Source organism: Merops nubicus, unplaced genomic scaffold (genome assembly GCF_000691845.1).
Source record: "Merops nubicus isolate BGI_N331 unplaced genomic scaffold, ASM69184v1 scaffold46476, whole genome shotgun sequence".
NCBI lineage: Eukaryota > Metazoa > Chordata > Aves > Coraciiformes > Meropidae > Merops > Merops nubicus.
In genome coordinates, this window is record NW_008616519.1 from 19974 (window position 1) to 27232 (window position 7259).

A 7259-nucleotide genomic window follows, 5' to 3' on the forward strand; every position below is an offset into this window, starting at 1 on the left:
TGTTTGGCACAGGACAGACCAGTTTCAAAGGCCACATTTCTGCATAGACATATGGAATGCAAATGGATATTCCTCATCTCTTAGATTTGGAAGCAAGAGTAGAAATACGTGGCAGATAACTTTAGCAACATAATTTTACCTGTCAATTTTGAAATGAATAGCTGAGCAGATTAGAAAACATATATATATATATATATATGTGCCTGTCTGTCTATCTATCTATTTTACTCTTATCACCTCCTTGAAGTCCACATTGAAGTTCACTTAAAATCATATGCAAAGGGAAACCCAGAAATTTTGCATTTAAAATTGAAATTATTCTTCTTTGAGACAAGTGAAAAAGAAAAATTACAAGAATGAAAACCAGGGGAATTATCAATGAAAGCAGAAGAAAGTGTGTAGAACGGTTCTTCCATAGCTGACATACCTGGATGGACACTAACCTTGTTGTAGTGGAGTAGACTTCTATGTTACTTCTCTACATATCATCTACAGAAAACAGAACACCGCCACCCTGTTTCTGTTACATCCTACAAGTCAGTCAAACTGCCAGTTGGGCCATTCTGAAACTGCTGATATAGTGGCTCCTATAATTTCAAACATTTCCCAAGAGCACAGGCTGCTGAAGCAATACAGACAAACTTTGATTATATGTTTTTGTTTATCTAAATACGTTTTATATTTCCCTTGACAATATAGTTGTAAGCTGTTCCCCTGTTTCTAAAGTCAAAGCAATGAAAATGCTGTAAAAATAATAGTAAAACCAGGGGTATTTTTTTACTCCTTATCACAACTTCATCAGTTAAATACTTCCAGCAATTCTCTGCTATGCGTTGTTGAGGTAAATCAAACCAAAGACAGTATTTCTTCTTGAAAATTGCAGGTTCAAGTTAGCCATGGGCTTGTCATAAATATTGCTTCAAAGCTTAAGTTATCCTGACATTTATGTTTGCTTTTAACCTGACTCTGTGAAGTACTGAAAAAAGTCTTAGGGCTAAGGCTGTCAATAAGACTCTTGATCTTGAGGGTGCAACTTAAAACATTCTAGGGTTGTCATGACTGCTTTTTGGGGACTTTTCTTGTAAAGTCTGTACATGCATGCTTTTAAGATATACTTCAGAAAGACAAGGGTGACTGGTCAGGGAATTCAGCTAAAAGAGCTGTGGAAGCAGCCTTGGAAGGTATTTGAGGATTCTTTTAAAAACAGGCACCTTCAAGTAATTTAATCTGATGTTCCTGAATAAATAAGCATATAAAGCCCACAGCTGCTTTAAAAACCTGTGGCTACGGACTTGAGCCTTGAGTCCTCCAGGGGCAGGGGTGGGGGGTGGGTTGGGATGTTGTTCTTCTCCCAGCAAAGGCAGGAGGGAGAAAATTTGGGCAGACTGTAAGGCAATAAAGCAGATTGTTTACTACTCTTAGCAATGCAAGCCTACCACGGAAAATGCCCAGAAAAAGAAAAACAAACTCCAAACCAAAACCAACAAACAACCCACAGTGAAAATCCCCACCACCACCTTTGCCCCTATCCAATTTTTTGTTGTTGTGGTTTGTTTGTTTCATTTTCTTTTTCTACCATGTTTCTTATCAGCCTTCTGCAGAGGCTCTAAAACTCTTATCTTGATAGGCTAGATTACCAAGCTGATCTCCTCTCCTTGATGAATAAGAATCAAACAATATTTTCCACTGTCAGCAAACTATACATTCCTAGTCCAGATAATTGAATTGAGTATCTCCTCTCCATCCCAGCTCTCCTGTCGTCCTTTTTCTGCCTCCTTACCCTCCCCCCATTTAATTCCCATGCTTTAATACCATCTAAGAGTCCTTAGCAAGAAGAGGATCTGCTTGCTACGCAGGTGCAAGTTTTCAGCACCACAGCACAACAGCAATGCCACCCCCTTCTGCCCTCCTCAGGGCTTCTCTTTGTGAACCACTTTTTCTTTTTCTTCCTTTTCAGCTCTATGCTGAACAACACCATGCAGCTAATCTGATTATGCTAATTTGTACTTCATGAACCCAAAGGCTGTAAGGAGATCTTGGAGGGTGAGCTAGGCTGGGGATGAGGGTGGTGAGGACAGGAGAGAGGCTACGGGAGGGGAGGCTCAGACAATGGGTTCAAGTCAGTTAACAAAACAATCCATCTGTATTGCCAAACAAAGTGCACTCCGGGTAACCCCTTGCTGCTCTTGACGATTTAGTGTCCCAAACTGGCCTGTGCTACTGAGCAGAAAGGGGAGCATGGAGAATATACAATGAAGGGACACAATGAGAAGTCTGTGCCTGTTGGACACTGCATTTCTTTCTCCTTAACTAGTCTTTCTCATAATCTAGTATTTGAAGTATGGTCCACAAACTGTTCATTGGATGGTAGCTAATGGCACCAGCTTCTGAGCACGTACAACCTCATCTGTTCAACTAGACTGGCGCTGCACTTGAAATTTGTTGAATAATGGGTAGTGACTTTGCAGATACACACTCACACCTCTACATATGGACCTCCTCTCTGCAGAAGTTGGGGCAGTATCCCCAACACGGTTTTAACAACATTACATCTGCTACAGATGGAATTAGTTAGGAAACTGTCCTGAGAAGAAACATGTAAAGGGTATGGAAAAAGTTGTTTTCAAGATTAAAGCAAACCTATGGTAGAGTTTTGGTGATCACAGAATTGTTTGAATTGGCAGGGACCTCTTGGCATCATCAGGTCCAATCCCTGTGACAAACCCATGTCATTTAGAGCTGGCTGCTCAGGACTGCACCTGGCCAAAATTTTTAGTATCTCTGTAGGTGGAAAATCCACAACCTCTATGGGAAACCCATTCCTGCCTGTGTCTGACCACCTTCATAATAGAAAAGCCTTTTCTTGTGTTCAGGTGGATTATCATGTTTTTTCATTTGTGTCCATTGCCTCTTCTCCAGTCAGTGGGCACCACTGAGAAGAGTCTGGCTCCCTACACACCATTCCACCCCAACACATATTGGTACACATTGAGCAACTTGCCTTCAACCATCTCTTTTCCAGGCTGAACAGTCCTCTCTCTCTCAGATTCCCCTTCTATGAAAGATGTTCAGTTCCTTAATCATCCCTGTGGCCCTCCACTGGACGTGCTCCAGTAAATCTATGTCTCTTATGTACTGGAAAGCCCAGAACTGGACATAGCACTCCAGATGTGGCCTCCCCAGTACTGAAGAGTGGGGATGGATCGCCTCCCTTGACCTGCTTTTCCTCAAGATACTGGTATTGGTGCCAGATCAAGACTGAGTATGGGTCTGAGCTGTTTCCAAGGATGGTGTCAGAGAACACAACTCTGCCACTACCTCTGTAGAGCGTATTTGTCACAAACTAGGAGTATATGCTGTCTTTCAAAGTGGAAATCGTTGGAGGGAGGCACCTTGTTTCTACATATAATAAAAGCACTGTTTGTACATACCTGCCCGTGGAGAGGACAAGAGAGAGAAGGAGGCATTACAACACTTCCAGAAAGAGACGGGCCTGAACTTGCTCTACCTAAAACTTTGGTGAACATTGTTTAGTAGCCAAAGGCATATAGAGGAATATTAACAATTTTGTTAATGTCAGTTTTCCCTTCTGTGCTCCATTCAGGAAGAAATTCAAAAGGTTTATTTCTGAGAGACAATTCCTCCCTCTGGTGAAGACAAATCATTTGTTATTGAGAGGGAAAAAGGGAGGTGGAAAGACAATGCTCACTCTGCACTCCATCTTTAATAGGACAGCTCCCCTTTCTCAAGCAGAGCAGAGTTCTGCAGCCCTAAGCAGAATATTTCAGGATACCATTTTATGAAAGCAAATGGAGGATGGAAAAAAAACACCAAACTGTCTTAAAGCTGCCATCTCAGGTCCTGTATCTGTTTCAACAGCATTTGCATTATGTTTCAGAGAGGGGATTACATGTAGTTGCTTTGATAGAGTAGAAAATAGGGAGTATCTTGCCAGCACTGTTCTCCTGTATGGGAGATGCATTTGATGAATATGTACTGGATTACAGTGTGTATATCAGTATTTAACAAAACTAGCTCTAAATAACACTGTGAGTGGAGTGACCGAGCAAAGCAGGAGAAAAAAAGAAATGTAAGACAGGCTGAAATCAAATATAAGGAGTATTGAATTTTTGAAATTACCACATGCTGATTGGAGCCTCTACGTTCATAATATGCGTGGAAATGTCTCTTGCTTTTCTTCTTTTCCCTGGGAAGCAGGGAAGCTTATTAGATGTGAGCCAAACCAAACAGTGTTTATATGAACTGTGTTATATCATACACAAATACAAATGATTGAACAAATAGTTTGAAATCCGAGATAATCAGCAATCCCAGATCCTACACTCCCTGACCACCAGAGTCTTGAAGGTACTGGAACACCAAAAATCCACTGATATCTGAGGAACTTTAAAGACCTGGGCTTTTGCATCTAACAGAGGAAAGTCAGGGCACGCAGCAGAACTTGCTGCACAGGAGCAGTGTGAGACACGGTGATTTGTCTTGTATGAGGTCATACTGCATCCTCCTCTTCCTTTCTACAGCAGGTCTTGGATGAGATCGGGTTGGTGAGGACTGGACAAAGGAGATGCACAGAGGAAGTGGCATGATCTAGAGAAGAAGCTTGCACTTTAGCAAACAAGTTCAGAGAAAAACCAGAAACAAGGCAGAAGACAAGTGAGGTGCTGGAGGAAGATTGTGGAGGGTAACTGAAGTGGAACATGAAGTTGGAAGGCATGCAAAGGTGGAGGTGAGGCCCAAGTATGTGAGCGTTCATTGAAAGCATGCATGGATAAGGTGACTAAGACGGGGTGAACAGGCACATTCCCAGAGAGGGATGGGAGGCTGAGGGGTGTACTATGCCATGACTAAATGCTGAGGATGGCACAGAGAAAGCGAGAGAATCTGGGAAACTGGAATGTGACATCTCTGAGGAATGACACTGAATGAAACAGGCAAGGCTGATGAATATGTGGTGCTTTAGAGAGAGAAAAGAGAAAAGAGTATACTAGAAGATCAAAGTAAGCAGCCTGAGGGGGATAAGAGCCTGGGGAAATATGAATGAGGAAGAAAATTACAGAGCAGAGCAGGAACTGGAAGATTGGGATTGGAAGAAGATAGCAGTGTGGAAGATGACTAGAAATCACAGCAGGATGGACGCAGACAATGGGAATGTCCACTTCCACATCTCCCAAAGACTACGATTTTCATCAAATCCTGATGTATAGACTTGAGTTTGAAAGATCTTCTAAGAAAGGGAAATAAATTTAATATGATAATAATATAAAAAATGGCAATATTTCTCATCTCCTTATTTTGGGGAGTACAGATGTATGAGTTTTGAGCCAGAGTGATGACTAAAGAAATCCTCCTTTTTTTTTTTCCCCAAGGCACCATTTGTTGAGTTCCAGCTAAATGTCTGTAAGATCCCAGACATTATATATTAAAACATTACAGAAACATATCCCACATTTAGCAGCAACTTCACCAGCCATGCTTCCCTGCTAGGTACACTGGTCTTCCTTTCAAACACTAAAATAACTGCCATATGAAACAGACACAACAAATGAATCAGGTATCACAGCTCGAGTTCACATCCACAGCTGCTGCAAGACCTAAGGAGTAACAGGTTACTGGTGGCATGCTTCATGCACATTAAAGATGTGGACATGCACTCACTTTGAAACCAACTCTCGTTGTTACTTTTCTCTTTTTTACTGTCAGGTGTTAATGTGGTGGTTTCAGCCCTGCTGAGAATGGACCAAGAAGAACCATCTGTCCAGGGTCCGTTATGCTGTGCAGCAAGGCAGCCATCAGGAACAGCTGACAGGCATGCAATGTCCCAGGCTACACAGTAATACCGTCCTCTCACACTGCCACAGGTCTCTCAGCATCCACATATTGGGTCGAAGGATGAAGGGGACCATTTCAGAGGTACTTATCCTCCGTTATCTTTAAACGATTCCTGAAATATCTGGGACAGATGGAAAATCAATGACAATTTTAAATTTTCTTATTCGTTACTCTACTTCTATGACACAGACTGTGTTCCCTGATCTGATTCTCTTTGATGGGTTCCTCTGCCCTATGTTTTGCTAAGAGGGTACACTGAATGCACAGAAATATCAGGAATGTCTCCTTGGTTATCAAAAAACTTGGAGAAACTGCTAGTGTTCTTTTCTGCTGGTGCTGGAGGTGGAAAACCCACTAGAATTTCTTTCTAGTTTGGCTGTGTCCGTTAACAGACATTTCTCACCTGACTGCTATGCAGGTAGCTTGTGAAGATCCACTTCACACTAGTTATCTCTGCTTTGGAAAACAACGCTTCAGGTGCAGTGAAGACACCCTGAAAGAGGCTGCAGTATGTGTCTGAGGACCTGACTAAAGATGCAGGTAGCCATTGTCAATCTGCTACATGGTAGGACCAGTAGCAGTATCACTGCTATCATTTTAGACAACTTGAGTGTATCTACAAGAGTTGTAACAACAGCGGTAGCTGCAGTGCAGACATTGCCATCTGGCACAACACTTTGCTGGCCCAAATTATGTTTTTCTTTTATGTCACTACAGGTTCGTTGGGGTCATTGCCACGTTTATTTCTCTCTCTCTCCAATGGTCACACACAAGCTAAGTCTGAACAGTTATCACCTTCTGGCAATGAACCTGCTGCCACTCGGTGGGAATAAAGCAGTACTGCAAGAAGTAGAAACATTTCTACGGCCAGCGAGTAGAGAAGATCGATGCATCATATAAAACTCTTCTCTGTTGCTGCAGCTGCGTAGGCACTTATCATTGTCCAGTGGGGGAAAAAAAAAAAAAAAAAAAAAAAAAAGCTGTACTGATTTCTGCCCGAGAACAAAACTTATTAAATTATTACGTCTTACCGTCTGTCAGTGGTAGCAAAGCAATATTCTGCCCTATAAAACAAGCTGTGGCTTCCATATTTGCACATAAGCACAACAGAAAATAAGAATTAGAAATGTTAATGATAAGACTTGTGAAGTATCATTTCAGCTAACTCTTGAGTTCTTCATGTAGATGAAATGCAGGATGAAAATGTCCAGAAAGTAGAAGCCAGGTACAAGCATATGGCATAAGCATTAGGAAGAAAATGAGCCATTGGACAACCAGCAAGGAAGAAGCACTTAGAATAAGGAGAACTTACTCTGTGAATATGATGCAAATAAGAGAAAAATCAGCTTGTGGGAACTGGATGGGAAAGCCTAAAATGGCGCCTTTCTTTGGCAGGAAGCACAAACAAA